Genomic DNA, 21,221 nt, shown 5'->3' with positions numbered 1-21,221 from the left:
GTCATGGCATTACAATAAAATAAAAAGAAGAGGAGGACATTTGTTTCGCAAGTTTATTTCTTGCATTTTTTTGTTTTTTCCATCAGTGTAGCTGTGAGGCACATTGTGACTTCAGACAGCCACATGTGACTGGGGCTGAGCTGGGGAAGGAGTGGCAGCAGAGGACATGCACAGTATATAAGATCCAAACTGGTTGAACAGAATTCTTTATTTCATTATCTGCTCCTCTCTCTGTGTATTTCTCTGTTTTTCGTTCTTTGTTCTTCCTGCCATTCAACCTGGATTACATTAGAAAACTGAACAGACATAACGACAAAAGACGACCGATTTGGTTTAACATGCCTGTATTTACATCTGTCGAGACACTCTGTAGGTGGGTGAGAAAATATTTAGAGAAAAATATGCAGGAAGAAAAAGTCAACGCTTGGCTGCAGAGGAATGGTGTTTGAAACATTTTTTTTGTGTGTGCTATGGCAATAATAACGGATTTCCGATGTGACAGTGCATGTGCAGTTTTGATTTCAGATGAAGTGCCAGGGAAGAAAAGCTGCTTCTTGTCAGTGTAAAAACTGTTTCTGCATGATTTGGGCATTTCACTGAAATTTTACTGAAGAGGTACAATCCATGCAGGTTTACAGAAAACCTGTCTTAGCTACGTTACACGGTACAGCGTGTCTAATCCCGAAAGTAGTGCATTCTTGACTAAACTGGGACTGAGCAGGCAAGCTTGACAAGTCTTTGCATCACTGATCTATAGTAGTGTGTCCTGCTGCCACATCTGGCTAGAGCAAATGAGACCTAGTACATAAACAGTGTAAAAACGACAGCAGCTCTCTTAAGGGGAAAATAAGAAGACTGAAGAGAGACCAACTTTGACATTGACAGCCGGTGGCACTTAAGTTAAAACTAGCCTAATTTAAAGTATTTCTTTGATTTATTTTTGGTAAAGTAAAGCGCTAATAACAGTGGAAATTAGAAGCTACGTATTTAACAACCCCCTTAATCTGCATCCCTGTGGAAATTTGAACAATAAATGGTTATGTCTACAGGCTGCTGACTCTGTGCATGTGTGTGGGTGAGAAGAAGCCTGGGCGGCCAAACACCAACGTGAAGGAAGGTTGCTAGAAGGTTGAATAAGAGTCTTCAGTGGGAAAAAAAAAATAAGTGGTGTAAAGAGATGACTAATTCTGCGTGGGAGATCAGCCTGTCCCTGATCATTCGGCCAAAAGCCACCCCAGCACAGGGCTGTCACAAAGTCACCTTCTTCCTCAACACAATCCGTCCTGCCGTGGATTGTCAGTGTTTTCCTCTCACTCTGTGATCTGTGTTTTCTTATTAATTCATTTAGATATTGCTTACTCGGTCTAGTGGGATGTGGCTAAGTGGAAAACAGGTAAATTCAAAGGGTTACTGATTTTAATTTGTTGCTTTACTTGCAGGCTTTTTTGCCTCTTTATAATAGCGTGATTCATGTTGTGAGGGGCCATTGAAATCCATTAAAAACTTGAGAGAAGTTTTCAAATACGCAAAAAATGGATCTCTCAATACCTAATGTTCTTTTGCTAAATTCTTGAGATTCTTCTCTTGGTTTACACTTTAAAATAATAAATGTATATAAGCCTTCAGTAATCAAATAATTCATGATAAATTAAAGGCGCCCTCTGTACTATTGTATTGGGCTTTTACACAAACTAACCATCATCATTTCAAATACTACAAGCAGCCATATTCGGTGTATTTCCTGGAGTTTATCCACAATTTAGCCAGTTCAGTCCATTGCCAAATACCCACTGAACCCCGTGCTCTCTTCCCTTTAGTTTATCCAAAACCAAATGAATTTCAGTTCCTAAATAGAGGATGTAGTGAATCCTGAAGCTACTTGAGAACAGACTATGTCCCGTTGATGTACCAGTACTTAATGATTAGTTCCTGGAGATCTGTGAATATGCATACTAACCCTTTTCTAAACGACTAGATTTAATGGCATTGATTTGGTCGTAACTATCGTTAACTATAACTATCAGCTGTTAAAATTTAAGTTGGTAAAAGCAGGGAGGAAATATGAGTCATTTGAGAGAGATGGTTGGTTTACCAACATACCATATAGTGTGGCTGTGTGAGCTAATAATCCGGCACATGGATGCGAATATTATTGCAAATGGCATTTGAACTGAATTGATTAATTCATTTTTCTTTTTGGAGGCTTCAGCTGTTTGTCTTGTGTCATTCATGAGCTAATGATTCTTTCCCAGTGAAAACTATTACTACTGTAACAATGATTAGGCATTGGTTTTGTGGCATTACCATCTGATATAGAGTTAACCAGAAAAACAACGAGTAAGAAACTTCCATAGCACTTTATTGTATTTATTCTTATATTATTTATTATTTTAGATATTTATCATTCTGATTTGTACCTTACTTTATAACCTTTGGTAACTGCTCAATATTTTGTAGACTTTATACTAAAAGGTTACAATCAAATTTGTTCTTCACAAACACTTGACATCTAAATATACAACAAAGCGTTTAGTCATTTATCCTGAGGTAAATGTTAGCCTTCTTATATAATATATATATCGATTTTATATTTTGTACATTTCATTAAACATTTGCTAATGTTTAGTAAAACAGTTGCCGTCGTGAAAAAGGCCATTATTTTAAAATAAATGCATAAGGCAAAGCTTTTCTTGACTGATAAAACATCTAATGTCAGTAAAATTGGTGTTACTGATGTGATAAAGTATGAGGATATAATTGGTAAAGCAAAGATAATAATGAATATTCATTTATGTATCATTAGTTTAGTCATTAAGTCATCGTGAGCTCATTGTTCACTAACTTGTAGGAGGTTTACCAGACAATGAGGACACCTTATTGACACAACATTGAACTTTCCCAGTGGTAGTCCCATTGTGTGAAAGTCAATGTGATGTTTGTTTTCTCTATTCTCAGGTAGACGAGAGGAGAGAAACCTAACAATTTAAGTACGCAAGGATTATTTTCTCTCTTATTCTGCTGAACTTGCATACCAACCAACAACTACATAGACACTGTTAAAGTTCATCCCTAGTGTTACCGGGAAAGGTCAGTTTGTGTAAACTGTGTAGCATAGAAGTTGTTCATGTAACCTCTGGGGGCAGCAGGTTTATACTGTGACATACAGAAGGAACTTTGTTAAATATCACAGTTGTGCCTGTGTTGATTCTTGAGTTTAAAAAAAGAAAACCCTTTTGCACAAAAAAAGACGAACTAAGGGACAGGGACAGATATATTGGGGCTCAAATGCCACAGCCATTTACTTTAGATGTGTAATTAGTTCTCCAGCGCAAGACCTCCTTATCTATACAGAATATTTTTTGTTACTTGAAATGTGAGGGCTAAAAATATTTATTCCCTTCAGATTACCTTGTAATAAGTGGAACACTTACCATTGTGAAGCCATTCAAAGTATCTTTCCACTTGAGAACAATGTATCATAAAGAGTATTGAGTCCCATTTTTACGTCATGCAGTTAATTAGTTTTCTCCCATTTGTTTTGGCACTGAAAGTTCGTTTTTCTTTTAACATCTGAAACACAGGCTTTGCCGCACATGTTAGCTTCATACCCTGTACAATATATTTGTGCCTTTTAATTAGCATTTACCTATTGCCAAAAACTGCTGAAGACTAAGAAACATATACTCAACCTTTTTGTGACCAGGTCAGTCACAGATATTAAAATCAGGCTGATTATAACCAGCGGTGGTGCCAAGTTTATGGTCTAAATCTTGGTCTCCGAACAGTAAGAGTTTATGTACTGCTGGAAAGGAGTTCAGTATGTAGAGTCTTACAGTGCAGAGACCAAGACTATTCATCTTCAGAAGAACCCTCGCCCAACGGATGGCAACTACACCCTCGGGACGAGGTTTTGATATGTCTGATGATCAATGTATTTAATTTTTGAACCCGTAGTTCCTCGTTGGGCAGGCTGCTGACGCGTCCTTGAACAAGACACTGAATCCCTTCCAAGTCCAAGGTAACTGCCTTGTGGCTGACCCTGAGGTTGTACTTCATTGGTAGAAAGCAATTCAAATCATTATTACCGACAAAGATACAAAGTTTCACGCGTTCATGATTAGTTAATTTATTGATAAGAAATTCTACATTACATGGGTATAATTCAGATATGCACGTACCGGAACACTGACATGGAAAATGAGTTCGGGAGTTAATTTTGTAGGAAAATCGAACTGAATAACCTGTAGAGCTACCCAACACGGCACTTTAACCATTTATAAGGAGTAGCAGGGTGCTCAGGGTGTTCCCTGAGCTCTTCTCCTGGCAGGAGTGTATCAGTTTTCACCTGGAGCGGACAGGTAGCCTCTGCCTGACACTGCTGTTCTGATACACCTTCAAAACACAAGATTTTCATCTGTACGTCAGGGAGTCTTCCCACCTCCAAGATAAGGTTATACTGGAATATTCCTTTTCAAATGTACAGCCGGTACGTGAAGTTTTTTTTTTTTAAGTTAAGTTTTTATTTAAGTTCAAATATTTTGTCCTCTAGATAACATCTCTGGTGTTTAAGGATTTCTACTTCTGTGTCCTTACTTATGGTCAGGTTCACAGAGCTCTGTTACATACAGTGTATATATACAGCCAGGTTGTTTGGTTTGTATTAGTTTGACCTATTTTTCATTGTACATCATGGATTTCTTACAACCAGGATCTGGGTCGATCGTGTTTTTTGGGGGGGTTTTTTTGTTATTTTGTTTATTTTTTGCTTTTCTTAATCAAATGAATTGCATAAATGATACACTCCACATCAACTGCTGTGAAATATTCTTTCTGTGGTTAAAACTACACTGCTGCAATTATTTTATAATTTTTTTGTCTCTATTCCTCTCTTGCTGATTCTTAAATATAGTGTGTCTTTTTTTTCTTTTTTCTTGTTTTTCTTTTTTTTAAACAGCTTGCTCTTTTGCACCGCTCTGGTTTAGACGTGCGTTTTGCCCCCTAGCGACCATGGCTGTAGACTGTTACCAGTGGTGCTGTTGCTACAGTAACAATCTAATGCCACGGTCACCATGGAGACAGCGGGAGAAATATGATTGGCTGTGGTAACCACTGACGTCCTCGGTGGTTTGATGATGATTGTGATGCAGCAGTCAGTAGTGCTGCGCTCCGAAGGGGGAACTTCACACAGTTACAGCAGCATCTTCCCACTCGTCTGAACTCTGAACAGCCACAAAGGTGAATTTTGCCACACAGAGCAGAGGTTTGCCAGACGTCAGTAGCCATGACTGTAGACTGTTACTGTACTTTGGAGGAGTTTTAGCAGTAAGCAGTCTAGAGCCAAGGTATTGATGCACTGACTTGTAGAACAGAGCAGTAGCACGGAACATTGCGTCACAATACGTCGGAGAGCAGAGGGTAGGAAAGCATACAAGTTGGTAACAGGCGGAGGAGAAAGTGGTGGGGTTGCACAGTGAGAGAGACGCCCTGATGCTGCCCTTTGTTTAACAATTAAATGTCATCTATAATTGCATTATGTAAACAAATCAAGGTGCGAAGTGCAAAGGGGGGGAAAAAAAGCTCTTCAGGGTTCTTTGCAGTTACCTGGCAATCTCCGTGGCACACTACCCAGCCGTTACCCAAAACAGATTCTATACAATGACACAGTGCTCACAGTGGCACACATCAGAGGCCTCGGGCTGTGTGTGGCCAGACTGGTGGTTACATAGCCTACTTGTTGTGTTTGTAGTATTGATTTCCATGCCGATTATCTATGAGTCAGCCACGGGATATGGACAGACAGGAGCACAGGGTGGACCGGTGGCTTATGCAAGCTCAACTGAGTAACTCTGGGACTGACGTCAGCAAGTCAGGAAATTTGAGTACTCACAAGCACTAATCTCATGTTTGTGTGCTGGCTGTTTCAAGCTGGCGGTGATTTGTGCATTTTCATTTTGAACGGTTTTTTTTTTTTTCCTCTGAAGAAATCTAGGAAGGTGAAGGAGCAAAGGGGAAGGAGCAGTGTGAGTGGGCAAGAACAAAAGTTGCCAGCAAAGTTGTCATGTTACCACCGACTTGTTACCGGAGTATAACTCTAACCCGTATGCAAAAATAAGTGTACCCAGCCCAGCTCTGTGATCGGAAAAGCAGGCCCCTTTCTCCCGTGACAGGCCAAGTAGCTGGACTCTGTCGCTGTCCATGGTCCTGAATCTCATCCGCAGGCCAATAAACTCTGCTGGCCGAGTTTCCGCCGCCGCCTGAGCCGTAAATATCGCTAGAGATGCGCCTCTCTGTTTGTAATAGACGTACACACGGAAGCTAGAGGTCAGAGGGATGAAATACTTTCCTGCTGTTAAACTATCGAACCGATCAGAAAACTTACACGGAGGACAGAGTAAAGGATCTGAAAGGCCGCGATAGGAAGATTCCCCAGAACATTTGAAAAGGTCCATGCCATTTTCCGTATGAGGACATTTCCGATGGTTCACTCGCTGTATGAAAACCAGCCGGCTAGAGCCTAGTTACTAGCACTTGTGCGTCAGAAACCTGCGGCTGCCTAGTCCGGCACGGTGTTCTCCTCAAATCGGCCCCGTTCAGGTCAGCCCACCGACCACGTTCAGCACCGTGGACAGCACCACAGCGCTTCAAGGAGCCGCCGGTCATTGCAGCTCCTCGGGAGAGCTTGCAAGTGTAACTCTAGCCCATATGCAAAAATAAAAATAAAAGAAGGAGAAGAGTACTGATGATGCTTTTTATTTTTTATGGCTCGTGTTTTTTCCCCCCAGTGCTCTGTCAAGTCGTTTAGCCGGACGTCAAGGCTAAAAACAGTGGGAGACGTTGCCGAACCATGCTCATTGTAATTCTGGTCCTACCCCCCCAAGGAAGTTACCTTGGGGAGTTTTCACCAGATCCCCAGACCCCCCCCCTCTCCGCCTAGTGTAGAGACACATCGCAATGCGGGGCCGTGGACGTACACAAGCGGCTCGCGCTGTGTCTTTAAAAAGCCGTCTGATGGGTGATTGGGAGTCGTCTGCATGTGCGCAGGAATGACGCAAAATTGACTTCATCTCGAGAACGCGTCACGATGTCATTTCAACATGAAGAAGAAAAAAAAAAAGAAAACTAAGGCGAACTGAGGAGAGGATCCTGCCTGAATAACAGTTCACTTGATTTAAAGTAAGTCTCTCCATCAGGGGTACACGCAGCGTCCAGCTGGTGGATTTATACCTGGAGGTTGATTATCTGTGCCGTGTCTCGTAATTTGGTTCAGCCTAGCCCCGGCGAGCCACGCACGAGCCCATGTTGCCCCACGCCGCCCTGACCACAGACACTCAGTCCTTCGCCTTGGGTTTGGCATTAAGGAGTCCAAGAAGCAGCGCGTTACGACGCGTCCCACATAGACTGACTGATAGACTTTTTTGGGGGGGGGTGGGTGGGGGGGCTGGTCAAGCCGCATGTCGTGATTCGCTCACTATCTGCGCGGATGCAGCCTGGTTAACATGCAGCCAGCGTAGTCTACACCCTACAAGACATTCGCTCCCCTTTTTTTTTTTTTTTTCCACAGTTGTCACTGCCCATGTGCGCCAAAGTGACTCACACTGCAGTAACTTCCAGCTTTTGTAATGTACCGTAGATGCACGAAGTGGCACGCAGAGAGAAAATTCGATGACAGGGAAAGGGTGCGCTTTACACTGATTTAGCGAGATCGTCGTTGCTGAGATTTCTTGCCACGCGTGGACTAAGGCGGCTTTTGTAATCCCCTTCAAAAATTTCTGGAAGACAAAATAAATTGGCCCAATAGCAAAGGAAAACTTACCTTGGTTCTCCACCGGTCCTGCTGAGATCTCTTCCGTTTGCGAGTTGATGAAACTATAAAGAAAGCACAGTTTTACAATTTTCTACCTCTTTAAATTGCAAACTTGATGGCGGCAAATTTGCTCACGCGTGTCGCGGCCACGTCCCGTCCAACCTCATCGTCAGCACTGGTGCGTGATTTTTTTTTTTTTTTTTTTTTTTTTTTTCCGGCAAAAGTCGCTCGAATTTTAATTGATCTCTCGGTCTCGCGTCTCCCTCTCGCTCCGCGGCACCTCATGAAATTCAGCGGGCTGTCCCGGCGATCTGCTCTTATAGACATCCCGTAGTACTAGTAATGGAGATGGGAGGGGACACTCATTCATTCAGAAGCATCACCTACATGGACTATGTACGTGGACTCTTACGTCATCGAGGAAATTTAGTCAACAGGAGGACGGTAAGGGTTCCGTGAGGAGGGGGGGGGGGGGCATGACAATGGGTGTGGGTGAGGGGACGATATATTCGGTACAGTAATGCCACCCCCTGGCCCTGCTCGTATTTGTCGAGCACGTCTCATACCGGTGGATTAATGCCCCCCCCCCCGGGGAAATTGCTTTACAAGTCCGTGCGCCACAGTAGAGGCGTGAGCAGCAACTCTCACGGGAGGAAGCGGGAAAAAGTTGACTGAAAAATGTGTCAACCTGGACCTCAGCGCTGTTAACGTGCATCAAGCTGTTCGTCGACTTGATATGTATACGTGCTTGTGCCGAGGGCATGACCAGTAACTCACTTCCTCCTCTGAACCTGTTATATAATAAGTGCCCTCCTGTCCCCACCAGGGAATAATTACATGGATCAAGCAGATCTTTGTCATTCCTGGATCATTTCTGGGAGGGACCGTGGAGCCGTGCTCTACCTTGACTTTAAGGGGCTGGTCAAGAAATTTAGTGTTGTAGCTGTAGTGTAGTATTGAAGTTTGTGAAAACTTTTTTGGTCAAAATGGTCAAAATCAAAGCAGCAGGCGCTGAGGTAACCTGACGTTTAGCCCTGACTATGAGTCATGCCCCGACCTGATAGCTTCTTTCATTAGCTCGTCTTTTAATCCTCATACACCAGGTTTGTAACACAAGCTTTCTGTTATAAATTCGAAGTCTGGGGCTTCAAACTTTCTCAGACTTTAGAAAAGCTCCGCCAGAGCCTCCACAGCAGGAATGATAAAACTCTTAATCCAGGCTGAGTAAGAGGTTACATCTCATGATGAGTAAGGTGATCTTCTTGTGCAGTTCCCCTCTTACGTTCTGATGTATGTGAGAATCAGTGGAGAACAAATACTGAATCAAACGTGTATTCATTTTTGCCTTTAGGCAGACGGTTGATCAGTTCATCGTCAGCCAAAAAAACTTTTTCTTGTGGTCTCTGGAGACACTCTGGTGGTACAATGGAGCTCGAGAAGCAGGAGAAAAGAGGCTCCAGAAAAAAGTGAATAAGTGGAGCCTATACTCAACCACCGTTTCCGAGGTCAAGATTGAGCTCTCAAAGCCCAACTGTTGCCCAGCAGGGAAGCGAAGCCCTAAAACTTCTCAAAATAACGGAAACTTTGAACGTGCTCAGTTCTGTGACAACTGAAAAAAATGTACCTGCTGTTGAAGGCTGCGTAATCTGGCTGAAAGCTCAGGAACAAGTTGAGTTAGAGGGTCTTGAGCGGAAGAAGGAGGATTCCCGTGACAACCGAGCAAACTTCATCAGCTGACGATGGTTTGGTGATATTGTCAAGAGCTTGGGAACAAGCGACCGTGAGTGGAGAGTGTTTTATAGACCAATTGGGTTAGACTTTTCTAAGCTGTTTGACTTGGTAGTTTTGGGTGAAATTGTTCTCGTTTTTTTCTATCTAGGTGTACCAGTAAGCCATGTCAGTGACTTATTAATACCTCGTTACTGTTATCAGTTAAACCTGTGTTTAAGAAGTTATACGAGAGTCAAGACATGGAAATAGGTCCGTGGTTTCTACGTAGCCTCAATTCGCTCTCTCCCTTTCGGATATTGAAATGTTTTGTTTGGGGAAACTCATGATTTAGTCAGAACCTAGAACTCGCCAGACGCTTTCAGTTCAATAGTTTTTGCAGTAATGGAAAAATATGACCCGCATAAGAGATTTTTTTGTGCGTACAGCTTCAGTTTCACAAACAGCTGCAGGGTCTTAGGGCTGCCAGAAGCAGGCAATTTTGGATAATGATTCAACAAATAGAGGCTCATGAACCAGATCTTTGAGGGAACCCTCCAAGTCTCACTGCTGCGTCTCTCCCTCCCTTACTCAATCTCTGTATTTGACTCTGACTGTCACCACCATCTTCCTTCTCCCGACCCAATCTGTCAATGTCACCTCCTCAAACAAAATACTTCCCCCACTTTTGACACGTTCTTCCCCTGATTCCAGATTTCAGATTTTTTCTGATACAGTAGTGCCTCAAAGAGAATGTCCATACAGAAAATGTATTTTATGTACCTGTGTGATTTAACTGTTTACTGGATGTGTTCAATTTAACATTTAAAAAAGTAATTTAAATCAGTGGTTCTTGAGAACAATTTCAGAGGTTACTAGATATGCTTCTCTTACACAAAATAATATATTTTTCTGGTTTTGATTTTTTTTTTCTCTCCTTGTGAAATACGGGATACTTCCACCTATTTGGGCCCCTAAAAATCTTTCAAATGAAAATATCTGAGAGGGAAAATCCTTCTGTGATTGCTCACAATTCCTGACCACACTATGGCCCTAACCTTTGATAAGGGGTCACAGTTAGACTTTAATTTATTTTAAGGGTTCAATATATGTCGATATTTCAAATCGATAGATCAACCAAAGGGGCAGCACTGGTTACATCTTTTTTTGGTTATCATCAACATACAGTATAATGCAGGGGGGCACTTCGGTGCAGTGGTTAGCGCTGTCGCCTCACAGCGAGAAGGTTCTGGGTGGCGTTTGCATGTTCTCCCTGTGCCCGGGTGGGTTTCCTCTGGGGGCTCCGGGTTCCTCCCACAGTCCAAAGACGTGCAGGTTAGGTTAATGGATAACTCTAAATTTGCCCATGTGAGCGTGACTGGTTTTTGGTCTCTAGATGTTGGCCCTGTGATACACCGGCATATCAGCTGGGATCGGTTCCACTCTCAGGATGAAGCAGTATAGCTAATGGATGGATGGATTGATGGGTGGATGGAAACAGTATAATGACTTTACAGGACAGATATTTAAACATAAACTTTACTTCCTGAAATGTGTTTTACTTTAGATGTGTGTAGGAGGTGTACAGGACCGCTACAAGGTAAGCAAAATGCTAATAATACTACTACTTCTAATAATAATAATAATAATAATGCGTTCTCAACACTTTTCTATCTTTGCTATATCTTCCTTTTTCTGTTTTCTTCTTCTCTCACATACATCTCTCCTTCTCATAGGTGGTATTCTTTGATTGGCTGCTGATGACAGAGTTTCTGTATGTGAGTGTACAAGCGAGAAAACTGCAGTTAACAGAACAGGGAGGGAGCGACAGTGATGATTCACTTGTTTAGCGTAAGCAGCAGAGCGACAAGGAGGAGGTAAATATATACGCCATAAAGGACAAAAGTTACACAGGATGGGCTGATGCACAAACACAGGAAAAGAGACACATTACCTGTGACAATTGGTTGCGAGGTTGACAGAGAAGCGCCGGCCGTGGGCACACCACTGTATGTCGCTGACAGGAAGTCTACAGTATGCGTCGTTCATATGGTGTTCTTACGCCTTTAGGTAATCATGTTAACAGTGTTCCCAGGACAGCTGTCTCTTCACCTGAGTTAAATTGATTGTTTTGTGGCTGGGATATCTGTGGGCTAGACAAATGAACAGGAACGCCGTACGTATAACAACAGACCCAATAGAGCAACACAACAAACTCTGGCTCCATCATGTGTAATAGAGTTGAATCAATGCTTCACTGACACAGTCTCAAATTGAACATTATGAGCTCCATAAATGTTAGTTTAAAGTATTTCCAGAAAGTATTAGTTTTTGTTGTTGTACTATCATTACACTGTATTCTTTGGTGCTCCTGTTACTTTAATATATGTACTACAAAAGGTTAAATGTGTAGAATTCATAGTGCTGCTTTTCACTGGTTCCCAAAGACAAGTACGGATGCACCGATCCAACTTTTTGTCTCCCTATACCGATTCCGATGCCAAGGCCAAGTTCCGATCCGATACCAGTGCCTCTCTGTTTCCCAAATTCAAGCTCTGTGTACCAAACTGTGTAATACTCGTTAAAAAAAAAAAAAAAAAAAACACAAAAAAACGTATATGTAAGGAAACATGGGGGCAGGGGGTTTCTGGCACTAAAGCTGGCACTAAAAACTGAGTGAGGGACACACCATGACTGAATGAATAGACCTTAAGGCAGTGAACACTGAATTTTGTTATAAAATTCAGAAGGATAATGTATTTGATGTGGTGATGTCATGCCCGATACCCAGTTCACTTAATAAGGTTGTTATCAGCACTGATAATGACACAAATGATAACAAAGTTATCTATTTACTGTCAGGAGTTTTTCTCTGAGAGTTTTTTAATCAATATTTGAAATAACTGCTGTATCCCTTTATTATTATGGTAAGCAGTCTATCAAAAACACACTCACTCCTTTAGTGAATGTGATTGAAGAACCAACTAACGATTCAATGGTATTATTAATTTAGCTCGAGGTTTCTATAATGCATCCCTTCTCCAACACACCTCCTTTCCACACGCTCATTAAATCCTAAAGCCCAACTCTCTCAGAGGTCCAGAAAGTCGTCTCTAGAAGAGAGACCTAAAGACGTGATAAGTTATACAAACTAATGACCCACGCATTAATAAGTCATACAGAATCAAAGGTAGCGTTGGTCAGTACTCGTACACACAAAAATGCCAGAACCAGCCATCAGTGTTCTCACAGGGGTATCATGAATTAAGTATGAAAAACTAATACGTCACTGGGAGCGAAGATCTCAGTGCACTTCATGTTCTTACTCTCATTTCATCCCCCTCTACCGCCGCATCTTCAGCGCGTGTATTTCACGGCTGTTCGCCTCAGATTCCTTCGTCTCTTACACTGTACATTAGTATCATCTCCAGCTCCCCCACCTCAACCCCTGTGCTTTACTTCGTCCACAGAAGAAAAAAAAAAAAAAAAAACCTGCCCTCCAATGCAGCAGTTGCATGCAAGAGACAAAGAGACCGAGAGCCAGGGGAAAAGCAGGAGGGAGACACTGTGGGGATGCCACTTTGATATCCAGGGAATGTCTCTGTACACACTGTCTGATCCCTTGTGTCATTTTTATTCTGCAAATGCAATCCTCCCCACTACTACCATATTTTAATTCTCTTCCAATCCTCCACACTCCTCTATCTATTTCCCCATCTCTTCCCATCCGGCCTGTATTTGTTCATTTCTCTGGGTGCTGGTTACATGAGCATCGTTTTGCAGATAGAAAGAGAGGGAGAGAGAGACCCCACAGGGCTCAGTATTCACCTGCAGAGTGCTGCTCCTGCCCCCCCCCCCACCCCTCCAAACACACACACACACACACACACACACACACACACACTGCTAATCAGTATTCTGCTTTACCACTCTTCCTCTTCCTGATCATTCCCCCCCTCTTTTTTTTTCTTCCTCTTTCCTTCCCACTCAGTCACTCTCTCGCCTTCTTTCCGAGTCCCTGTCCCTCATTCCACCATGCACTGAGGCTCGACACTGACAACAATTCGGCCTGGTTTCCAATCTGCAGCTTGCTAGAACTGAGGGGCCTGAAGCCATATCAACAATGGTGCTAAAGTACGTTGTCAAAATAGGGATTTACCCCTTACTCAAGGGGCAAAGCAATGGGGCTACAGGCTTCCCACTGTCTACTACTTCACATACTCATTTCTTGGAATTATGGTATATGTACTGTGATGCATATGTATTTGGTTTTCATGCATATTTATTTAGGGGCTCATTTGGTTACAGCATCCCTTTCACTTACATTGACATAAAACCCCTATCTTCATTCTAACATCACCACTGCTCATGAATCTTTCATCACACACCCCTCTCCTCCTCTTCAGCTCTCCCTCACTCCCTCCCCGTTGGAAAGCAAGCGTTAGTGGGTGAGAATTAATTAAACAGGATTCACCCAAAGGCAGTTTGACTCCCCCAGACGTGACTGTTCATTCACCGGTACAGGTGCGGGCTCTGTAGAAGAAAGAGAAAAAATGTCTTTGTAGCTCCTCCGAATGTGCCGTCCTACCAGCCAGGGCACCATAACGTCTGATGTTCACTCATTTTCTTTTAAGTCAGATGCAGCATGTAAAGTTGATGCTGTCCTGCCTTGAGCTCATTAATACAGTTCGTTCGTCACCGATCGTTTTAGAGCAGAGGGCTGTTTGATCGCGGTATGGACCTGGAGTCTGTCACTGATTCACTGAGGATAAATCAGATAAATCCGGACAAAATCGTCAGTCTGTCTCAGCTGATCATAATTCTTCCAATGAAGGAGTTAATAGCTCGGAAGCACACTTTGGCAGATAGTGGACTTTTGTTTCCTTTTCATACTTTCATACCGGCCATTCATTAGAAATATTATTTAATTCATGAATGTCAGTATCTCATGATGTCTGTAGTATGTTGTGTGAAAGATCGGCATCCCATATTGTAGGTTCTGAGAATGCGATGGAAAGTGAGAACTGCAGCATCGGGGAAGTATAGCAGTCTTTGATGTGAACCTATTCTCTAAGGGACAAAGAACAAAAGGGGGGGGGGGGTCAAAGAATGCTTGAGTGAGAGGATGAGGAGGATGAGCTCTGAATGAAACTTTGAATTGCTGTATGATTGGTCTTGGTGAAATGCAGCCATGAAAATTTCCAGCTGCTTGTCTTGGAAACCGATAGACCTTATTTTTCTCACCCGCCTGCCTTTTTTTGTGAAACTTTCTCTCAGTCTCCAGGCTCTTTCTGTTCCTCTACTGTACAGCTCCCTTCCAGACGTTGCCTTGAATCTGCATATTTAGGGGCCCCCTGCTGGCTGTGAACACATACTGCAAGCCGGGGCTCATGTGAAAGATATTAAACTGTATTCGTCATTCTGTCTCTCAGGGATTCATTAAATATGTATCAGACGGTGCATACAGTAGCAGCAGGTTTTACACATACAGTATGCTCATTTGTCCTGACGGAGTGATGTCGAACGGCAACTTAAAAAACATCTGTTCTCTTTAACTATGGTTCAATTTAGTCACACGGAGCATAATGACACCTTAGCCACTCCACTCTGGCCTGCACACCCCAGCATTCCTCTCCCTATCCATCCTTCCCTGAGCTGTCCACACACACACAACACATGACTCATCCAGATGACTCACCCCCCTCAACTCCCCACACCCTCCCCACACACACACACACACACACACACACGCTCGCACATCTTTGTATTATCTCCCCTGGCTAACCTTGACAGAGAAACACAGTAAGGTACTGGTATTGTGAGACCTAGCTGGAGATCTGCTGCTTTATGCCACCTCCGTGTTTTACATAAGTGCCCTGTGGACAAGGCCCAAAAATATTAGCATTCTTATAAATGTATCTGCAAACATCACCCTTTTAAAAATAGCTTATGTAGTCAAATATGCTTTGTGACCAAGGGCTAACATGGCACAGTTTTTATGCTTTTATTCAACCAATATGTTTACATAGAGCGTTTTGGTTTCTTTTTTTCCACTGACGCATGACTATGTATCCATTGCAGCCATTCCATTCCAAGATTTCAGCAACGTGGAGGATTCTGTCCTCAAAAGTCTAACCTTTTTGGAATATGATTCAGACCTCTAGCAGGCAATCTTTCTAACAGGGTGGATTTAGTGCAATTAAGTGTCATTACCAGGTGCCACTTGTTACTGTTTCATTCACTTTAAGTGTAGTCTGTTTCAGCATCATTCAATATTCATTATTAAATATCCAATATTCAATATTCAATATTCACCACAAATTGAATTTGGGTACTTTTGAACTGTGTGAATAATAAACTGAAACATATTTCCCACGCAGTGCATATTACTTGATTTCCAGTCATTTAAATTGCCAGCAGGCAAAAGGATGCCTCTGTTATTTGTATATATGTTTTACATGACATTTTGTTCGTCAATCAAGCAACTTTTCAACCAAATAACAACAGCACTGAGTGATCTGCTTGTTTCCACAATTAACTGTGGCGTGTTTTAAAAACTCTTGGGATACTAAATTCACCGAATGTATTTTCATGTAATAATGACCTAGCTTTTTTGTTTTAGACTGAAATTGCCCCAAACCCAAATGTATTTGACATATATGTTACTGTTTGTTTATGAAGAGGCAGTGATGGAAGCTCTTTCTCTCTGCATGTTCTGAGATCAGGCCACCAATAGATGTCAGTGTTGGTCTGACAAAACTTTAAGGACATCTCTTGTAAATTATGCATGTTTTAATACATGCTGGTAAAAACAAATATCCCAGTGAGCATGCGGGGAACACATTTAAAATAGTTATCTGGCTTTTCAGCCCTCTCTTCAGGAGACCCAAACCCCAAGTCTTGCTTCTTCTCCATGACTTTGAAAGCTTCAATCTCCCTTCTCGCCTTTTCTTAGAGATAAGGATTTAATAAATGGAAGCTATTGATATCCTGCTTTCATCTGTTCCAAACAACCTGGCCTCTGTTGGCTCACATCTATTATTCAGTTATACTGTATGTTCCGCTATGAACAACTGCAACACGATGGACGGATGTGTCTTGCAAAACCTCTGCGCTTTCAGCTTTAGCAGTGGAAAGCATGTCCCATTCATGTCACTAATAGATCAACTTTCATGTTGATCTACTGCAAATCTAACATTAGACATTGCAGTTGTGTGTTGCTTCAGTATGTCATTGTGTCAGCTGTGGACCTATCCTCAATTCTCTATACTGTATGTGAATTGGTTAAATGTGGTAACTTGTTGAAAACCAAGTTTGTTTCATTGTACATTCCTGTAGTGACTGTGTGGGTTAAGATTGCGGCTGCTAACTGCCATGGGAAAGGCAGATATGGCTGGGATATGAAATGATTTAGGGTTACTATCTAAACCACTGCTGGTTGGCTGCAGCACGGGTCACCACACACTTTGGGTGTGTAATCTATCTCTGGTCAACCTCACACAGGATATGCCAACACACACTTGAAACCCACTGAATGCCTTCCTTTTCAAAATTTGCTTTGTACTCTGCAATCTGAGTCATGGGGGAAGATTGTGTGTATTTGCTCTCATGATTTTCACAGCACTGTCAAGAATTTATCACTGTGTCTGAGTACCATGCTGGAGCAGAACATGGAAACCCTCATTTTATTACAGTATATGGCACTTGACTGTGTGACAGTTAGGAAAGGCCACTGGAATTCTACATGTCCACCCCTCATAGATTTGTAGACTAGTTTACTCTAGTAGGGAACATTATTTGGCCAGAGCTAGGGTACAGAGGATTCTCACGTGTTGAAGGGGCCAACATTTTCCTAATACCAGGTCTTCTTTTAAACCAGAGAGTAGAGGCCTGGAGCTCAAAGTTTAAGTAGTGAATGAGGGTCAAAGAAACAAGTTTTTCACCCTTTTCTTTTTAAAAATCTAAATTTTTAGACTAGGTAAATAGGTATCATACTTTATTTTAAGTTTAAGTTTTCTTGTAAACCAACAAAAAACATATTTACATTCAGTGTTTTGCGCTAAAATGCATTGTGTGAGGTCTAACAAGTATGTTGAATATATTTCCTCCCACAGAAAATCTTGATCTTTTTAATATTTAGTATCATGCGTTCTTTACACCTATATAATCCCAGCGTCCTCTCACTGACTTTGCTGCCACGTTGCTGCATTTGTTGGCACATGACTGCCACTGACTGTCAATCATTGCCATAGCGTGAAACCGACTGCAGGATCTGAATTGTGCCGACCACATGCTCACACACGTGCCTGTGCCTCCTTGCGAGTGTGCACAACACAAGCCAAATGGGGAACATTTTTTGTTCGTATCATGGAAAATGCTCCGTAGTGCTACTAATGGTCATAAACTCCACAGGCTAGCTTTAACTTGCAATCCAGTAAGTTAATGTGTCAGAAGGAATTCTACAAAGTTTCAGTGTGTAGTTAAAAACAGGGTGAAAACTAATTTATAACTGTTAACTGGTAAATCTCAGGATTAGGTCAAATTTAGCATTAAAAATGAGTCACCCATGTTAAAACAGGGTTCAGGGTAAAGTCATCTCTTGAAGGAGATGCACCACACAGATATCGACACTTGACTCAAATATCTACTTATTTACATCACCATCATATGAAGAAAGAAAATTCTACCTCTTATGCAAACATACATATAACCTATTAGGGAACTTACGATTTCTCAAGAAGTTCTTTCAAATGTATATGGAGCTCTGGAACATGTCATAATCTTTTCTCACCATTTTCCAATTACTTGGGCTTTTTCTCCATCTATTTAAAACACATATAAAAGCGTGTGAAAATTGAATCATTCCCTACTTTTAGGTAGAAATGTGGCTGACATGAGAATAAAAACTTTTCTGACATCAGCAGTGATTCAGTCAGGTCTGTCATCACAGCATCAGCAGCATTTACAACATAGATCAGGGAGGCAAACCAAGATACAGTATATATAGGGGTTGACTCATAATTTATGCCACAAATAAAAAGAGAACACCAAAAAATTTAACAGCTATACCAAAAGCTAATCCAAATTAGAAGAGGGCCACGGTGCAGATCCAAATAAAAGTGAGCAAGTGTATACTAATGAGCAGAAAATAAAGGAAATCTTACCTGCTACATAGATAGATGTCAGATTGAGGATTGCCATTCATTCTTGACATAGGGGGACACATACTGTACCTCTGGTTTAAAAAAAAAAAAAAAAAAAAAGCTGCGCAGGTGTCATTACGTGTTTGGGTCACATGATAGCACCTGAGCAGGTTTCCATTCACTGAAGAAGGTTGTAAGATATGATCAAAAGCCCTGGAAAAAAAAACTGGTGAGTAAACATTGAGTTTAGAATATGTTATGGTTAAATGCAGTGCTTCAAGGTCCATTTGATTCATCATTCCCCTTTAATTAAACACAAGTAGAACAATTTCTTAGGTTTCTTATGGAAATTCTGATGAGTCAAGCTTTCCGCCAGAGCCTGAAATGCACATGTATATGTAAGAGTATAACATATGTGTGTATGTGTTCCGATGCACAGTGCACACGCTTCCTGTGGTTTGGCTGCAGGAGTTGCATGGCCAGAGTCACGTCCTTTAGCGCAATGCCTGTGGGAATGTGGGGACTTTGGTTGAGACCAGCTCATAAAACACTGTACCCTGGCACTGTCCTGCTTCCCCTGCAGACAGGGAAGCAGCGACCGATGGGGAAGCCACACAGGCAGCCTGCGTCAGGAGCTTCTCTCTACGACTGCCTTTTTCAGTCACACACATGCCGCAACTCAGCTGACCCAGGGGTCAAGATCTTCAGTTTTTGGCTGCTGTGGTATTCTGTGTCTGTGACCAGTTTCACTTCACCTGAACACAGAAGAATTACGTTATTATGGAAGCTGCTTTTGCTCATGTCAGTCGATTCAACAATAATTATAAACGTTATAAGCCGATTTTATGCTTGTGCGGTCTGATTTTGTAATCCTGTATCGATTTATTTCTCTAATCTTCACCACTTGTTGCAACAATAGGGTGTAATTTTTGTGTTGCTTGAAAGGAAACCTGAAATGAGTTGATCTGAAATGGTTTCAACATGAGAGATTAGTACCCTATCAAATTCACTGTCATTTTCCTAAAGCAGCTAATGTGTAGAAAAGAAATGAAAGCATACACTGAAATGACGTAGCTAGGGAAATTTTAAGAAATGATAACCCAATGGGATTGAAATACTATGCCAAAACTTTAAAGCAAATATACTGATGATACTAATTTAACCATAATCACAAAGTGCATTATTTAAGTCTATGCATGGTTGCATATAATGCAGGGTTTTTGCTGAAGCTGCTGCTTTGCTCAAGTTGCCTTATTCGTCGATGCACAACCTGCAGCCTTTTCTAAGCATTGCAAAGAATCTGCAAGGAGCAGATTTGTAATTGAATAAATCATAAAAGAGAAATTATACATCTTATAGAGCAGAGCTGCAGTTAAAGGGAAATGGACTTGACTGAAAGTAGGTTCAGGATCATATTTGACCTTTTGTTCCAGTCGAGGTAGCAGAAGTGACTTTGTGGTTTGCTGTTCTGTTGTGCTGCACAAGAGATGGTGGAAGTACCTCTGCCCTGTCAGTGCACTCTGTGGGTCTAGCTCTCACACTTTCTCACACTTTCACACACACACACACACACACACACACAAACACACACACAGTCATACACAGTCACAAGCAAACACACACACACACACACACACACACACACACACACGCACACGCACACACGCACACTGTATGAGCCAAGCAATAATTAAAAGCAAAAGTAAATCAGTGGTTGTTGGATGTTTTATGCATTATTACAGTCCATGGAACACTGCACCACAAGTGTAGTAACTCATCGCTGACGGGTCTCATTTTCAATGAAGAGAAAAAGCTAAATCGAGACTTCACCAGGTCCATCCATATATGCACAGTTAGATATATTGAAATGAGCCTTAGTGTGTGTGTGTGTGTGTGTGTGTGTGTGTGCGTGTGTGTGCGTGTGCGTGTGCATACATGCGTGCAATGGTAATGTAGTTAACATTTGTTTCTTTGTGTCTGTTATTTGCTTTCATGCAAGTACAACAATGACACCACATGCTAAAGTTGTTTGTATGTTTGTGTGGTATTTGTGGATGTGTCAGGGCAGAAACCTAAGCCATCACTGGCTCTGCAGGGCTTCACCAATTCCCAGAGGTCCCAAATCCAGGCAGCTCCGGTGTTGTCCTGGCCTCCATCTTTGTGTTTCTACCATGCCCTGAAACCCTTGAAAGGCCTTCTTCCTGACATAAATGTCACAATTTCCTATCACAAGATAAATGAACTTTCAGTAATGAGCCAAATGAGATAATCTAAGATCAGCAGCAGCATCTTCTCATACCTTCTATCTCTCTGTGGTACTTTTTTTTCTCCACAGGATGTAGCCAGGACTTTTGAATCTGTGTAAACGTGCCTAAAATATGCCTCTCTCGTTGTGTTTGCATAAGCATTTTGTAAGTGAGGATCATGAGAGAGCTTTGTTTAGTAAGGAATCGTGATTTGCATTCAAGATGCATTTCCATCAAATTTAGAAGAATAAAAAACCTATAGGTCCTATGGCAAAGATTGTTTTGAATATTTTATATTTGTTTGACACAGGAATGTGTCGT

The sequence above is a fragment of the Xiphias gladius genome, chromosome 7, assembly GCF_016859285.1.
Source record: "Xiphias gladius isolate SHS-SW01 ecotype Sanya breed wild chromosome 7, ASM1685928v1, whole genome shotgun sequence".
Lineage (NCBI taxonomy): Eukaryota > Metazoa > Chordata > Actinopteri > Istiophoriformes > Xiphiidae > Xiphias > Xiphias gladius.
This window is presented reverse-complemented; position numbering follows the sequence as displayed.